Source organism: Calypte anna, chromosome 2 (assembly GCF_003957555.1).
Source record: "Calypte anna isolate BGI_N300 chromosome 2, bCalAnn1_v1.p, whole genome shotgun sequence".
Taxonomy (NCBI): domain Eukaryota; kingdom Metazoa; phylum Chordata; class Aves; order Apodiformes; family Trochilidae; genus Calypte; species Calypte anna.
The window spans coordinates 119109767-119125550 of NC_044245.1; the positions used below are offsets into that span (position 1 = coordinate 119109767).

The 15784-nt window shown below is 42.9% G+C and overlaps 1 protein-coding gene and 1 long non-coding RNA gene across 4 annotated transcripts in view; one reads left to right on the plus strand and one right to left on the minus strand.

Annotated features, from left to right (window-relative positions):
• Positions 1–4185: 4185 nt before the first annotated feature.
• Positions 4186–11237, minus strand: LOC115597784. The gene is made up of 3 exons (XR_003987162.1): positions 11165–11237; positions 4782–4949; positions 4186–4357 (listed from the first exon to the last, which is right to left on the minus strand). It is a non-coding gene; the product is annotated as an uncharacterized LOC115597784 (long non-coding RNA).
• The window catches only part of KCNB2 (potassium voltage-gated channel subfamily B member 2), a 193712-nt gene continuing 188769 nt past the window's right edge, over positions 10842–15784 (plus strand). The window contains exons 1-3 of one of the 3 annotated variants that reach the window (XR_003987161.1): positions 11193–11280; positions 13265–13410; positions 14810–15121. The gene's annotated coding sequence lies outside the window, so the exon portion shown is untranslated. Of the gene's footprint in view, positions 11281–13264; positions 13411–14809; positions 15122–15784 lie in introns of those variants that run through there. The other 2 variants (XM_030444107.1, XM_030444108.1) reach the window with 2 other exon arrangements.

Sequence of the window (15784 nt, forward strand, 5' to 3'; positions counted from 1 at the left end):
TAAGAAAGGAAAACATGAGAGGCATTCAGCACATTTTTTACTTAGAGATAATGCAGCAAACAGGAATTCTTTGAACACAAAAACCAACACAGCCCAATTTCCTAAAGATCTGTGTCTGATTGCTAGTACTGAATCTAAAATGTAATGTTGATGAGAAGACTTTTTTGTAGCTTGGATATTTGTAAGGGCTTCTCTGAGTGAATTCACCAGTGCCTAATAGCAGCTTTTTTCATAGTTGCAGATTTTTTTTTTCCACTACCTGATGAAAACCACAAGGTTTTCTTGTAAAATTGGAACCAGCTGCTGCCTTAGGGCTTTTCACTCACTAAAGGATTATTCTGCTAAAAGGATCTAAATAGAATAATGCAGGTCTGCATTACTCTGAGTGAACCTGCTTAAAATATTCAGATGGAGAGAACCATTAGACATTTTCAATAGTAATAACTGAAAGATAAAGTATTTTCTGGGAAGCATTCTGCCATATAAAGAGATTCAAATATTGCTCCTAGTCATACTAAATAATCAGGAGATTAGAGTAGAAAAGGATTGTCTACTTATTGAAGCATCCAACCAGAAATCCAGTATTGCAGATTTTGATTTCCACTAATCCACCTTCGTTTTCAAGAAGTATGGACCAGAATTACATCTAGTTAACAGAATTAGAAACAGCTCTTATTGCTCTGCTTCTTGATCTTCTTGGATTTATTCTTTATTTCAGAAAAAGGAAGGGTTTTATGATGGAGAAGAAAAAGTTTAAAGTACTTTCCCATCTCAGAATTGACCAAAATTGTCTGTTCATCTTCAGTTTAGAGAATGGATGGCTATGCCTCTAAATGATGTCAGGAATTCCTTTGAATAATGATGAAATTCCCTAAAGAAGTGGTTCTTTGAGAGACATTTGAGACTATATGGTGGCAGCTCACCCTGAATACTGTAACTCGATTACACAAGTTCATAACCTAGTATCTTCTTGCTGGGAGGGTCACAAACATGCATCAGTCATAAGATGATGTATATCCAGGTTGTAGCACCCCACAGTAAAACCCATTTATTTTCAGAAGCTCTTGTTTGCCCACAAAATTAAAGATACAAGCCCAAGAGACTGTTCTAATAGTCTAGCTACACTTTATGTAGTATATCTGATATTAACATCTGTCTTTGAGAATAAAAGACAGTGTATTCACTGTGGCAGCTAGGAAAATGATGATGGAAAAACAGATGGAAATACAACAAGAATTGTATTCCCTCCATGGCTTGTTTCTGCCCCTCCACAACACATTGTGCAGATGGGACAAGCTAGCAGTGCTTTGTCATAAGTCTCCTTCTCCACAATCATGGTCTCCTTCTGCTTCAAGTGGACACACAGGTTTTTCACCTTCTGTCTCATGAACTGAGCCACTGGCATAGTCTTCTTACTCAGGTCTTCGGTCAAGACCAATAAGAAGTGTCCCATTTCTCTATTACAGGGTTTCTCTGCTTCATAATTTCCTGTGGCAGCTAAGTTTACATGAACACTTAGCAATAGACTTTCGAGAATAATTCAAGGAATGTTTGAACTTGTGATACAACTTATTTGCACACGTGCTTTCTAAATTAAAATCCACTGATGGTGGAGGTGAGTTGTGAATGCAAAATAAAGATGAGGATTGCTGTTTCACAACTACACACAGAATACCCTCTGCATTTCTACTAGCATCCATGACATCTATGTACCATTATTTATTATTGATGGGTCAAAAATATGGTGCTACAGCCTACTTTATTTGAATCTGTAGCAGTTACATACTACGTATCTATTACATAAATATTATACTTGAACAAAACATACGTTTGCCAAAATATATGGAAAAGGCCATAAGCATGCAGATATTCATGCCATCCTTGAACTAATACAGGATAGTAAGACACAGGAGTAGTGGAGAAGTTGTGGACACCCCCTCCCTGGAGGTGTGCAAGGCCAGGTTGGCTGGGGCTTTGAGTCTCTGGTCTAGTGGAAGGGTTGGAAATAGATGATATTTAAGGTCCCTTCCAATCCAAACCATTCTGTGATTCTATGTCAGCTACAGCTGACTGGGCACACTTCTATTTTTGATGGAAAATGAGTGATGGAAAATTAAAGGATGGCAAACCAAAGTAACAAGAGCTAGCAGAGCAGTCTATTGAATGAGTAGCAACAGAACATTGAAATGATAGACAGAAAAGTGACATAAAGCAGTGTGTTATGGTGCAGGGATCATGTTGTTCCTGAGTCTTCAGCGGCTTTGAGAACTGCCTGGTGAGGGAGTGAAATTATTTCATGAGACCCAGTGCACTGCCATGACCCCAGAACACCATGCAAATAGGAAATATGAGTAATGAACATTTAAAGCAAGAACTGTGAACCAGGCAAACAGTTCATAAACTGGGATATTTGTCTAAACCATTGTAAGTAAATTCAACTAATAAGCAAATCAATAGTAATCACACGGCTGTCTGTGTATAAGTCACTAGTAAAGTATGGGGCATCATTCCTTGCTACTTGCATCTTCAGCTGCCATTTCTATCATGTATGAAGAGTGTAATGTTTTTCAAATATGATTTTGTAGGATTTGCCTTCTTCAAAGTCACTTTCCAGGGACACAAGGAAGTATTCAGGTGACAGAGAGCAAGGGGATCCACTGAACACTTCTGCCCGCTCAGCTCTGCATATGACAGCTCAGCCTGGCTTCCTAAGGAAAAAATTTATGCCTTTGCCTTTCAGGTCCATTTTCCTCTCTGCAATCTCTCCACCATCGCTTCTAAATCCATTAGCCCATTTCAAAGCATCTTATCAACTTTCATGAAAAATAGTGACAGGAGAGGAACTCCCATTAGTGTCTCTGCTGAGGCTGCAATACACCGTTGATGTTATTTGCTTAATTTAGTGGAAACACTGGCCTTTCAGCATCTACACTTCCAAATAACCTGCAGCGTACGTCACTAGCAGCCAGGGAATGGGAAACTGAGGGATGGAGGATACTGAGCATAGCTCTGCAAGACAAGGAGTATCTCAGGAGAGTGAAGTGGCACCGCTTGTGGGAATAAATTTCAAGTAAAATTGAAGGTAGTTAGGTCACTAAAGCGTAAATTAAATCCACCCCAAAACCGACACATGCAACCAACAGCAAGAACACAAAGTTCCATGACTCTTTTTCCAGTCTTAATGGGCATCTACATTTAGGTAGCACTGCTAATTCATACAAAATGTTGTGCTTCAATGTGGTACCTACACAGTATTTTATCACAGAATCACAGAATCATAGAATATGCCAAGTTGGAAGGGACCCATCAGGATCATCAAGTCCAACTCCTGTCCCTGTGCAGGGCACCCCAAAGATCACACCATGTGTCTGAGAGCATCATCCAAATGCTTCTTGAACTCAGGCAGGGTTGGTCCTGTGACCATTTCCCTCTAGAGACTGTACCACTGCTGAACTGCCCTCTGGGTGGAAAACCTTTTCCTAATATCTAACATAAACATCCCTGATTCAGATTCTTACCACATGAGGTTTGGGTTTATTGGTTTGGTGGGGTTTTGTTCTGTTTATTGGTTTTATTAGGTTTATATCTTCTGCTGAATCACAAGGGACTTAGATAAGCAATTTAAGAATAAGAGTTTTAGGTTTTCTTGTTGCTGTTTTTTTTGTTGTTGGTTTTTTTTTGTTAGTTTGTTTGGTTTGCTTTGGTTTGTTGTGGGTTTTTTTTGTGCATGTGTGGTTTTTTTGTATATGGGAGCAATGAGAAATGTGTTCTATACAATTCAGAAAAATGTGACTATGTAAATGTACACCTCCAAGGTAGGTTTTATTTAATGTAATGCCATTTATCCTATGCTACAGGTATTTAAAAGCAGCTACCTGGTAACAACTTCATTATTGTTTTGATTCAAGGAGGTTCCACTTGGACTAAGCGTCCCATTTACACACCACCCCAGTACTCCCTTCCAGACATTACAAAGGGTGTAATTACAAAAGGCTGTAGGGAACTGCTGGAGGTGAAGGCTACAGAAAAAAAACCTGTTAGGTTTATTTACTACTTTACCAGAATCATAAACAATCCCATAGGGAAAACAAAAACAAAAAAACAAAACCCAGAAACCTCTGCACAAACCCTGAAAAATAGCTGAAAGTAACTTGTGGTTTTTTTTATCTTGCTGGTTGTTTTTGCTGCAAGACAGGAGCAGAACTGTGTTCTATGCAATGTTTTATTCACAGCTAGAGAAACATGGGATTAATATTGGGTCAGGATTTTTCGGGGATATCAAGACGTTTCATTAAAAAAGGTAACGTCTGGTTGTTGTCTGCATCTCAGTCCTGATATTTAATCCATGGGGAACTACCTGAAAATGAAAAATAAGGATCATAATGAGAGCTCCAAGGACTAACACTTCACTTGTGAATACCATAAGTTTTAAACAAATTATCCACATTCAATTTACTGTGTTTATTGGCAGCACAAGTTTGTCAGACGTGTCAACTGCAGATTCAGTCTAATCCCTGGGCAGCTCACTCCCCACTTCCCATCACAACGTGGGAAGAGGACTGCCCTGCCCATGCACAGCTCCCTGCTCCTGTACTGCAGAACTGCCCTGCTCAGGGAAAGCCTCAAACCCTCTTTCAGGAAAATTATCCTCCCTAGAGTTCTCCCAAGGGCCTGTTAGAATACAATACGTGGAGGAAGCTCTCCTCCCAAACGCCAATCCTCTTCTACCCGGCTGCAGGGGAGGAGCATGGGGATTGCCCTTATAATTAGAAGCTTCATACCTCTCACAACTAATCACAGTCTGATCCTCCTCTCTCTGCAGCTTGCTTCTTCCCATTGTGAAATTCTCTGTTCCTGGATGCTTCATTCTCCTTTACTAATAAAGGTAATTCTGAGTGGTTGCTGAACATCTCTTCTTCCAGTCCTTGCTGTTTGCCTTCAGCTTTGACCTGCAGAGAAAATGCCTTCTGCTTATGCCTAAGTTATTGTGACAGATTACTTTTAATTATTCTATCACTAAATCCTATTTAACGTAGAGCAGAAATAACCTGAAGTGAAAAGCCTAAAAATTCTGACTCCCATTTCATCAGACTGGGGAAAGGCAAACAAATTACTGCCTGTTACCCAGACCCCAGGCAGGTACCACAAACCTTCAAAGGAGCTCAGAAAGGATGTCTTCCATGTCAGCTCTCCTGGGAAGGGAATGCTCAGCTTGTGTAGCTGTGCCTTCACAGGGACAAGGGAGAATCCAGAGGTCTGAGCCCTACCTTCCTGCTCAGGTAGCTGTGCCTCAGCACTGAGTGAGTGTAAAAGAGGCTGTGGATGTTTCTGAAGACACAAGAGCTGTCTCCTCGGAGATGGTATTTAAGGAAAAATATTTTTGCATTGCAAAGCTTGCAAAGTTCAAAGCTAGAAGCTGATCACCGAGACAAGCCTCACATTAAGTCGACTTTTGGCTGTAAGTGTCCCCTGGCTCCCCCCTGTATAATACAACCAGGAAATGCCAGGTCTTTAAGAATGATGAGACTGGGGTTTCTTCAACTGATGTTTTTTTTTAATTTTTTTTTTTTTAATCATAAGCTTGGAACAAGTTTCTGCAACTTCTAGAAAGCAACAGCTGAGCAAGTTCAAAGCTGGGATATAATCTACCCAAGACTCATGAGCAAAGCTGAATAATTTCTCAGATTGTGAGAAGATGGACTCTCCATTTAAAAGGTTTGTGAATAAAAAAGGATAACATTTTACTTGACAGAAGGGATTACCATTCAGCTTTTAAAAAACAAACAAAAAAACAAAACAAAAAACATCTATGAAGATTACATTACAAAATATTAGTATTTTAAAAATAAAAAAAATAAACTAGAGTAAATCATTATAGAAGGTGGAAAAAAGACTTTTGAGTTTGTGGAAATCATCACTTTCTCATATTACACAAAGGAGAGCCCTATATCATAATGTTGCAAGCTGGAGCTCCAGAAACCACTCAGCAGGCATTCTGTCTGCTTGACAGAGAAGCCAACTAAGTAAATCTTATCTATTTGACTTACACATATGAGGAGATGCCTAAATTTGAAATAAATCAGTTTTTTTGACTCTGATTCAATTATAATCAAATTGATATGCCTCTGCTTAGTTCAAGTTTATTTGCTGTTTGTGTTATCCTGTGTCTACAATTGATTCTACTCCTGACAGCAATTACTCTATTCTTGTGCAGTTTTTTCCATAATAATAATAATCTGTATTAAAAAAATCCACCCACAGAAGAAAGGAACAATAAATCAATTTTTACAAACAGAAAAAAAAATCCAAAACCAACAACCAACACAAAGCCCATCTAACTTGGAGCTAATTTGACAATGGCATCTCACCAGTGATCTGCCCTTCCTGGCTATGCTCTAGCTCAGCTCCCTTGCTGCTTTTGAGACACCCAGCCCCAGCCCTGTAAGTTTCCACTTACTGTGCTACAGAGGAAAAATAGCATATAATAGCAGCATATAATTTCTAAATGTGTGTACACTGTAGCCTTTAGTTACGTGTCAGAATGCTGTCCCACTGCATCCTGTGAAAGAGCTAAGACTCTTGCAGGATCCCGTCTCGAACCTGAGACTAGGAGAAAGTGTGTTGGAGTCTGATCCATGGCAAGAGGAATAGAAAACATATTACTCCTTCTCTAGAGACTTTCAAGACCTGTCTGGATGTGTTTCTCTGTGACCTGCCCTAGGTGATCCTGCTTTGGTAGGGGGAAGATGGAATTGATTATCTCCAGTGGTTCCTTCCAACCCCTAACATTGTATGATTCTGAGCTGGATACATCTGATGAAAAGAAATAAAAAACAGAAAAATCCTTAAATCACTCACCAGGAAGCATGGAAAGCTATTCCATGATTCAGGAGGTCCCTAATCTAGACCAGACTTGGTCTGAACGATGGTGGGCTATGTTATTGCCAGATATTATTTCTGACATGACTTATTTTAAGACAATATTAGACTTGGCCAAGAAGCAGCCTTTGTTTGACTTGGTCTTATCTACAGATCTTGGCTGATAAAATGGGCAGTAGGATGGGGTGAATTTTCTCCTAGAATAGAGCTACCTTCTTTTTGCCTTTTGTTGGACTCACCACTGGGATATTAGGAGATATTTTCAGACCACCTGACACCACATTTTGGTGTTGCAGTAATTAAGATGATTACACTCAGGCAAATGATCAACTCTTTTTTTAGACAGACAGACCAGTTTTGATGCTGATGACAGCAATTGTCCTGTTGCTGGTAATATCTGCTCCTCCAAGTGAAAAATAGCCATGGATCCTGCCTGGAAAGGATCATTCCCTTCTCCACAGGAAAGTATCTCTAGTACTGCTGGGGAAGGGTCTGAAAGCCCTGGGCTGAGCTTAAATGAGGTCCTGGACTATGGGCAGGGGGAGCAGCCAGGGGAGGTTGGGCAGGGCCAGCAGCCCTGAGAATGCTTTCAGGTCCCTGACAAACACAAATCCACTCTTCTTTCTTTGAAAGAACCAAGTGTGTGGGTCACATGGCATCACTAATGTGGTCAAGAGGGTCAGCCGTGGAGAATATAACTATTTCTTGCAATGGTCAGATTGTGATTTTGAATGATTCTCCTGCGGCATATAGAGCTCCAACTATGCCTTTCCAAAACTTTGCCCATCTTTCTCCATCTGTGCCTTCCTTCCCCCTGGCTCCTCTCACTCCAGGGATGTGTTAGGGAAGCATTGCCTCACAGAGACCTAGTGGGCTCATCTATACAAACCAGGCATGAAGGGAGAAGGAAGAGCTCCAGCATGTTTACAAGGCTGGACTTCATAAAGGGTGCTCTGAAGAACATTGCTGTTATGAGGGAAAAAACCCTGCAGTTGAAAGCCTGGCAGAAAAGAGATTTCTCTTTCACTCAAGATGTCTTTCTGCCTCTTACTTGACCAACTGAAACAAAACATCTCTGAAGGAAATCTTTCCCACACAGTCTGCAAGACACTGGTAATCAGTATAACCAGAGATTTTGCACCTTTTTCTGGTAAATAAAGGAACCACAAAACAATCCCTTCAATATCCAAACACACAGGTCTAATCTAAGTGCAGAAGATGAGTGTTTATGAACAGAAAATCTCCAAGCCTAGAAAAGGATCCAGACAGCAACAGTTAGCAATTTGTTTATGAAGAAAAATTGGTTAATGTAGATAGAGGGAAGTAAACATGTATCCAGGTATGACAATAGACCTCCGTGCAGAAAATTCTTTCCCAGAATAAAGCTATTTTAACTGTGGAGTCACTAGCTTAGAGTAATTCCAGGATAATTCCTCCCTTTTGAAAGCAGATCAATTGGTTATTCTGGAGCAGTGTCTACACAGCATGCACACAGGTGTAGCAGAGAACTGCAGGAGCTCACCTATTGACTGCTCTCCCTGTCAGCTTTCTCAATGACCAAGTCCTGTTAGTGTCTCAATGTATGTGTGTATGAGAGAGAAATAAGAGACTCTCCCTTTCTAAAAAATACAAAAAAATCCAACATTAAAATTTCACAAAAACATAGTCTACTTCTATAAATTACTTACAGCCTTTCAAACTGCTCACTGAATCATGAAAAGCAGCAGAGGAACACTGGAGTTCCTGAGAATCTATTATTTCATGAGCATCCAAATGAATGAACTGGCTTGCTACGGCTTTGCCTCATAGGGCTTATTCATTGCAGTGGATAAGAAGACATTAGCTCCAGCTGAATTTTTTCTCACTGATGTGACATAAATGTATGCAGTATGAGGTATGTAACAGTGCATGAACTCCTAAACTCAGTGCATGAACACCTTTGCCATGCCCTGGGCACGAAGGATACATAGTGAGCCTATTGACACAACTGCATTCTTTTTCTTAAACTTGTAGAAATTTAATTGTCTGAGAGTTTTACCCACTTCTCATATTCAGCTGAAATTCATCAGTGGTTTCAAAAATTAGGAGTGAGATACATAGACACATCCATATATAAGGGGAGGAATATATGGAATACATAAACTACATTTCAATGTGTGATTTTATTTATAGGAGTAGGTAGCTATGAAACTTCGGTTTAATGTATAAGATATTGAAGTGTATTTCCCTGACTAAACTTAAGGATAGGGTAGGCACAAACACAGAAGTCTATGACAAATGTCCGTATTTCAAACAAAGTTGCTGGATGTTTCAACATATACCATTATTTCCATAGAAAACTAACTTTGAAATCAGCACAGCTTTGGACTGCTGCTACTGTGGGACCCATTCAGAAAACTTCAGAATGCAGGCCTAGAGAAGATCATCAGCCTTTTTAAAAAAAATTAAATATCAATATGTTCTCAAGCTGAGATACAAGGAAGCAAATAGTGTGAGGGAGAAATTAACACAGTAAATGAGCATTTAAAGTTTAACCTAATTTTCAGTAACTGAATTAATGGTGGCCATACTACCCAATACTGTTTCTTGGATGGCTTTCAAAACAATTAGGAGGTCTTTGAATTAAACAACAACAAAAAAAGGAAGCTGATAAATGTTGTGTTGGAAAGCCTTCAACTCAGCAGTGAAATGTGCAACACTGAAGGCAGAATCTCAGAGCAATGGGATGAGATGAAGTCTGAGCAACACAACCCAGTGGGCAAAGCTGCAGAGGAACTGTTATTCAACCTGAGAAAGAGAGAAGAGCTTGGAAAAAAAAACAGCCTTCTACTCCAATACCTAAAATATAGAGGCCCTTCACTGAAAGAGGGAGAGAGACTTCCTCTCACTATTGGGAATGATAAAGGACTTTCCATTAAAAAGCAATAAAGAAGAGCTATTAAACCTTATGGGAGGAAGGAAGAAGCAGCAGGAGTAGCAGAAGTCTTGAATAGACCCCATCAAGATTTGATATGATTGTGTGAGTTCCCACACCGTCAGGGGTCCTGACTCCCCAGGGACTGTACCTCTGCCATGGGATTTGGCCCTTGTCAGGCCTTCAGCCTGCCAACAGCGAGGCTGGGCTGCGGCTGCCAAGTTGTCAGCAGGATTTGGGGAACAAACATGGGTTTTGTGTTGTGTCTCTGTACCCTGCTTGGGCTTGGGAAGGGGAAAGGAAAAGAGGGGAAGGATGGTGGTGTGGGTGCCCTACTGACCAGGAGAAGGTGGTGGGTGGGTGTGTATGTGTGAGCGAGGGGGGTAGTACATGGAAGAGTGTGTGTGTGTGCACACATTCCCTTTCTGGGAGGGAGGTGTGTGTGGAGGGAGGGGAGTGGGGAGGCCTGAGGGGGTGTGCTCATTCCCTGTACTAGAGGGTTACTGTGGGTGCTCCCTTGTCTGAGAGTGGGATCCCCTGGCGGGGTGGAGGGGAGGTTTTAGCGTGGGTTCTGTGTGCGCGTGTGTGTGTGTGTGTGTGTGTGTGTGTGTGTGTGCACCCCCTGCCTGAGGGGAGGGAGGGTTAGCGTGGGCTGTGCATGTATGTGTGTGCGCATAGACGCGTGGGTGTGCATCCCCCGCCTGTGGCGGTGATACCGTGTCCGTGTGCGCCCGCACACACAGAGGTTTTTGTGTGCCTGTGTGCGCGCCCTCTACCCGCGCAGGGGTGCGGGGTGTGTGTGTGTGTGTACATCCCCCGCCTGGGGTTCATGCAGGGATGTGTGTGGGGGGTGCGTGTGCGCAGCCCTTCCTGGGGGCAGCGTAGGGACTGTGCGTGTGCGCGGGTGTGCGCGCAGCCGGGCTGGGGGGCGGCACGGCGCGGGGTGGGTGTGAGGGGGCACCGGGGGTGCCCCGAGTGCCCCGGACGGCAGCGTCCGTGCCCCCCCTCCCTCCGCCCCGCCGCCGCCGCCGCCCCCACGCACAGCCGCAGACACGGGCGGCCGCGCCGGCAGCTCGCATGAAGCCGGGGATTACAGCGGGGCGAGGGCAGCGCGGGCTCGGTTTTTATTCCACCCCCCCACCCTCCCAAGCTCCACACCTCCTCCTCTCCCTGCCCCCCCCCCTCCTCCGCCCGCCACCCCAGCCGCTCGCCGCGCTGTTTGTTCGGCGGCTTCTCATCTCGGCGGGTAGGAGGGAGATGCCTTTGCCCTGGTTTTCCACCCCCAGTCCTCTCCGTGCCCGGGGGGGGCGGTGATGTGGAGCCGGGAATGTAGAGCAAAACCCTCCCCGGGAAGGAACGACCAAAACAAACCTCTCGCCGTGGCTTTGGCGGCCGCGCAGTGCCCGGGGAAGCCCGAGCAGCCCCTGCCAGCGCCGGGGAATCCCTCCTCCAGCCCCCGGCGGTGCCCCGGGCGCCCGTGGAGCCAGGTAAGCGGACGGGCATCTCTCCTCCTCCCAGCGCTGCATTTTGCTTTTGTTTGCTTTGGGGTTAATTTTTGTGGGTTTGTTTTGTTTTGTTTTGTTTTTTTTAAAAGAGACATCCACGCCTCCCGCACTGGTGGGAGTTGTAAGGGTGGAGAAAACTGCCGGCTGGCTCCCGGTGGGCTGCGGGGCTCCCGGGCCAGGCGGGAGCGCGGTTCTCCCGCGGGTACCTCCGTTGCGCCCCGGCCACCATCCGCTCCGCTGCGCAGCGGCAGCCCCGGGATCGGGAGCACCCCTCGGGAGAAGGGGTGTGCTCGGCGGTGCTGGACGGAACAGGGTTTCCTCCCCGGCTGCCTGGATCAGTTTAAGGGAGAAGAATGCAGCCCTCACGCTAGAGCGCTTTGGAAACCGTGGCTGTATTTTTGTTCTTCCAGAGCTGCTAAAGGGAAGGGGAGAAATGAAATTTCGTAGTATTCTACCTCCTGCTGTGAGTGAGCTTTAAAGATAAAGGCTCGTCATTTGTTTCCGATGCTCTAATAGAGCTTGTGGGAAGCTGGTGATACAAAACCTCAGAGTTCTCGGTAGACAGCTGTCACTCGAATTACCCCATGTACCCAGAGACTGAAAAATCCTCCCTGCCAAAGAGGAACTGTATCATTGTGAAAGTCCAAAACATACCAACATATATGCTTTCTGTAGATAAGAAGCGTGCTGTCAGTCCCCCAGATTTAAAAGCCCAAGTAGCTTTCTAAACAGGCATGTTCACTGCATGATTTCTGCAACAAACCCAATGTGTTTCTTGTATCAGAATTTCCCTGCCCGGGTAAAGGTAAACCTTTTCTTACACCTTATGTATATACTGTCCGTATTTATGGTAAGTCTTGGACTTCATTCAACTCAAGTTACATAATGATTAAGATATAAATAAGCAGTATATTTGTGTTTTCTTGAACATTTATATTCGTTGCAGAGGGGACCATCCTTGGCTTCACTTTGCCACTTTTTAAATGTTTGTGTAAAAAAGGAAGTGTCAACAGCATCAGGTGGAGGTAACATTCCTTAGCAAATACCCAGTCATCAAGATCTTTCTATTAAAAGGACACCAAAGTGAGGGATTTCACTGACCCTGTCCTGTAGCTCTGAGGAGCTGCCAGGATTGGTTTAAAAGAAGGATAGCAGCCAGGCTGGACAGGCTTGCAAGTGGGAAAAGCCTGTCTGCTGAGGTTTTGCTTTAAAAACACATCAAGTTAAGTTTGCTCCGTTGGGGAGTTGGATCCAAGTCAGTGCAGAGCTAACACTGAACCTTAGAGTCTGAGGAACTAAATGTCCTACCAAGCCTGGGGCATCATCCTGCTCTCAGAGAGTTTTACTAGAAACTTTCAGGGGAGAGAGGTCAGTCACTACACCTTGCTTGAGAGATTTGTTTGAGCTGTGATCACCTGAGATGTGCTAGCAAAGGTCTGAAAATGTTTCCCAGAGAGATGAGGTGCAGCACACAAAAAAAGTTTGTTGCTGCTCCTTAACACCGTTGTCTTTTCCTTTCAAACAACAACAGATAAACTCTCTTCTCTCAGCCTTATTGGAACTTGCAGCTGCCTTGTTGTATTTTGTTGTTGGTTTTGGGTTTTTTTGTGTTTTGTTTGGTTGGGTTTTTTATTTTTATTTTTTTTAATGATGCTTCTACAAGCGGCTCTCACAACAGCATTTGAACTGCTCTCACTGCCTTCTTTCTCAGCTGGGTGCTGTGACTGGGGCTCAGCAGGTTGGCCTCAGTCAGACATATGCAGACAGTAACAATGAAAACATCTTCAGCTCAAGATGAGGGAGAAGCACTGTTTGGGGCAGCTTCAGTCTGAACGTTTCCACTGGCTTCAGCATTTTGAAGCATCCCGTTGCCGTAATGATGCCATATCACATGCATTTATTTATTCATGCTCAGCCTTCTTTTCCTAAGTGCAAGTTAATTGGTAAATTCTGGCTTCCCATTCAGGGCAAGGCAAGGAGTTGAGATTCGCAAGAGCTTTCTTGTTGCTTGCCAGCATTTGGGATTTTGCCAAACAGCTTGCTACTGTGACTTTTAGAAGACAATCTTGGTCTTATCTGACTTCCTTGAGCTTCATGTCACTACATGTGCAGGTAAAATCTTTTTCGTGGCGCTGTTATATTTAAAGCTACCTTCTGGGGGACATTTCAATCAGTGTTTTACTCTGTATGTTCTTATATAAACAGCATGCTGGGGAGGAGCTGTCTGGTCTCAGCTCTCCATGGTCTGGAGGAAAGGAGTCTTAGTGGGTGGGAGATGAGGTACCTGGTGAAGGAGGCAGTGACTTAGGAGCACAGCAGTTCTGTGGGATCCTGCTGCAGACCCCTCTGAAGGTGTCTGCTTTTCCTGAGTACAGACCTTCTGCTCCCAACAGGCAGATCCCAGGAGAGAAAGCTGGGAGCCAGAGAGGGAAGCACTTAAAGTTGCGAGCCACTTCGGCTTCATCAGAGTAAACACACATTCAAAAAAAAAATTTTTTTTTCATGTTTTCAGTGGCCATTTTTATTAACTAATCGTGTTATTGTGCAATACCTTCTTACCCAGCAACAAAATGCTCACACCTCTTGCAGATAATTAACTATGGCCTCTGAAAGGACTTTCCTTTTTTCTATAGTATTGCCATAGGAAATCTTTTCATTCTTAGAAATGTTTTTTTACCTAATAGGTGTCTGAATATTATAAACTTGGATGCATGATAAAAACAAGCTGTTGTTTACTTTGTTGAGCTGTGCTATTTCTACGCTTACCAGGATATGAGCACCCCAAGAAAATAGTTCTTATTTCTCATAAGTAACTCGCATCTTTCTATTATAGTTACTGCTGAGGCAGTGGCAATGGTTACTTAATTTCTTGGATTTTGTAGTAAATCTTTGAGAGATGTTGTTTTAGCTCACACTTTAGCAGGTAGAAATGAGCGTCTACTTCCTAACAATGATTTTAATTGTAAATCAAAATGAACATACCAACATTTAATTGCAGAGATCTCAAAGATGAGCAACAGTGTTCTGTGTGACACTGTGAAAAAAAAAAATTGCTTGCAGTATTATAGATTAGATTTTTTCCCTATTGCAAATATAGATTTTGTGGCATACCATACCTTCCTGTGTTTGTTTATAATTCTCTGGCTATATGAAAAGGATTTGGAAAGAATTTCAGTATTTTGAATATTTTCTTGAGTATTATGCAATTTTACACATAATATTTCATGCTATAATAAATAGATCGCTAAGTGATACTCAAATTCAATATAAGTAAAATGCATATATACTAAATTGTTTGAATTAATATAGAAAGTGAATGGAGAAGCCTAACAACTCAAATTTTTATCGAATAGAACTTGAAAGTTTCTTATCTTGGTTGGCTATAGGTATAAAGCAGTCCCAAAATAGCTCCCCAGATTACTAAATACTATAAAAGCCTCAGATATAGTATGCATCCGTCAAGACATTTAAAATCTATTAAGCTTAAAACTGCCTGTGTTCTCCATTACAGCTGGAAGGTCTGACAAGGCTGTTCTGCTTTTTGTCCTTCCTGGTGCTCATTACCGCCCGTGCAGAAACTTCAGTGCGAGTTGCCCATTAGCATCCTCCAGAAGTTTCACCTGTTTACTGTGCAGTACATCACTTTCTTCCAAAGCTGGAGTAAACTGAGGAGTTTTTTAAACTGAGGAGCTACTTTTTTTCACCAGCATGAAAGTGAGCTGCACAATCAATGGGTGATGAATATTATTTTGGACGTGCTTGTTCGTGGATCTTGGTGGCTGCGTGAACAGTATGGAAAGAGTAATGGAAGAATCTTAGGCCACTAAAAGTGTTGGGGGTTTTAATTTATTTGTTTCTAACACAGGAAATCTATATTTAGCCATAATGACAGATCAGCTGTGACTGAGGTGTCTGGCTTCTAGAGGGTCCTACTCCTCCTCTGGATGACTATAAGAAATAGTCTGTAGCGTCACTGTTGGCAGCAGCAAGGGAGTCAGAACCAGCAATCTATTAGCTAATAAATAATACATGTCACGCTGGCATAATGCAGCTCCGAGTATTTAGGAGTAGGTTGTGCTAAGCAGCAATTGTAGTCTTTACAAGGAACAATGGCAATCTACCAATTTACCTCTTGCAATACCATGACAAGGGGATGGATGGTGGTACACTGTAGAATTGTGCAAGGGCAGGCACAGTCCGAGCCTGGATGGAGGGGCTGAGCATCTCTCTTGGCACAGCACTGGTGTGTGAAGCCTCTACACTGGTCATTGCTTCCCCCTGGGAAGCCATGCTTGCTACTACAGGGTGTTCATTCCTCCATCATATTTGGGTATTAGCTGGTTAGGAAATAAAGGTTTTCTCTTCAGGTAAAACTGTGTAAAAAGGAGATGAATGCAAAGCTGTGCTGATAATAAACTGAACAAAGCTCTCAAACATCATCTGCTTTGATGGCACTGGAGATGAACTTCTTCCCCTGACTGCCTAA